The sequence below is a fragment of the Perognathus longimembris genome, chromosome 8 (genome assembly GCF_023159225.1).
Source record: "Perognathus longimembris pacificus isolate PPM17 chromosome 8, ASM2315922v1, whole genome shotgun sequence".
Taxonomy (NCBI): domain Eukaryota; kingdom Metazoa; phylum Chordata; class Mammalia; order Rodentia; family Heteromyidae; genus Perognathus; species Perognathus longimembris.
This window is the reverse complement of record NC_063168.1, coordinates 50,652,730-50,654,428: the sequence shown is the minus strand read 5'-3', so window position 1 is coordinate 50,654,428 and position 1,699 is coordinate 50,652,730. Positions and strand designations below refer to the sequence as shown.

General features: G+C 32.5%; 1 non-coding gene across 1 annotated transcript; it reads right to left on the bottom strand.

Annotated features, from left to right (window-relative positions):
• Positions 1-314: 314 nt before the first annotated feature.
• Positions 315-421, bottom strand: LOC125356986. Its single transcript, XR_007212018.1, has one exon. It is a non-coding gene; the product is annotated as a U6 spliceosomal RNA (small nuclear RNA).
• Between the last annotated feature and the right edge of the window lie 1,278 nt (positions 422-1,699).

Here is a 1,699-nt window from a genome sequence, read left to right as displayed (position 1 = left end):
AAACTGTAACCTCTATGTACATCAGTTTGACAATAAAAAAAAAGAAATAAAAAATAGCCCCATTAGAAAAGTCCATTGTAAAAGTGATTAAGCCTCCAAAGAAAACATATAAAATGACAGTTTTCCTAGAAAAATATTATATCTTTGCCTATTGTTTCCTCATTCCTTTAAACAAGGTTAGTTTTAAAGTGAAGTTATTTTCAAAACAAGAACATGCAAGATTTTTATGTCAAATTTGAGGGCCATATGCACAACATGAGCAAACAGGAACAGTATGAAAATCAATTTCCTACTCACCACATAATTTTAACTAAATATTTATGGAACGCTTCACGAATTTGCGTGTCATCCTTGCTCAGGGGCCATGCTAATCTTCTCTGTATCGTTCCAATTTTAGTATATGTGCTGCCGAAGCGAGCACATTAACTAAATATTTATGACAGATTATATTTAGACAAAGATCCATCAAGGTCCTGGTGTTTACACAAACAATAATACAGGTGTATTTTTGATAGGTCTCAAAGTGAAACGTACATATCTTCCTTTAAGAGTTTGCAGAGAGACTACTTCTGTCCTAAAGCAATCAAAAACTTTGAAACATGGAGAGAGTTAGACAGAATCAAAGGAAGGCATGGAAGGAGGACATTACAATGGATATAAGAGCTCCTCTCCTAGAAAAGTCCTCACTAATTATAGCTATGATCTTTTAATATTCTTGAAGTCACAGCAATTGCATACATATTAGTAGCTTTACAGATCTTCCTGGTACCAAGTCATGCAAAGCTGAATTGTAATCCAGTTGTGTTAGCAGTAAATTATTTAAAGGAATAGTTTAGCCATGAAGTAAATGTGTAGAACAGGTGTATATATGTTCCAAGTTTCTCCAGGTAACTTCTATTACCATCATACATGCATGTGTTCATGCACACACGCATGCACACACACATACACAGATTTCATATGTGTCACACATTTGTCTGCAAATTAGATATTCAAGTTATTTTCAGCAACTTCATTCTCTCCTATTCTTCACATTCCCAATCACCAAAAATATGGTGGATATCTCTAATGAGGCTATCTTTTATGGTTTTACTGTGTTCCAAAACTAGTTCATTATGACATCATAATTTGTATATTCTTAGTTCCTGGAAGACTCTGAATTATCACTTATTAACTTATTTAATTAGTAAATTTATTTAATAAATAATTTTTGCATATATATATATATATACATACAAATGTATTGGTAAAGTTGGTATATGCAGCGGAGACATTCCAATGGCGTAACTCCTTTGAACAACACTTAGTCTGAAAAAATAGTGGCAGGAAGGAAAATTAATAAATAATTTTAAATGCATAAAAATAGGTTGTTTGGCAGCCCATTTTGGTAATCAGAGGAGGAATTAGTATGTCCATCTTATAAAGTTCTCAGAGACAAAGAGTTTAGCGATGAACTCCAGTGTTTTTTTTAATTTTATGTTATTGTTTTTGTGAACGTGATGTACAGAGGGGTTACAGTTATGTAAGTCCGGTAATGATTACATTTATTTTTGAACAGTGTCACCTCTTCCCTTGGAACTCCAGTGTTATAAAGTCAACAAGTCTTATAATTCTTTAAATTATTTCCATAATGATTAAAATAATCCTCTTTTGGGTGTAGACTTCAGACAATGTTGAATAGAGTTCCACTGTCTTAAAG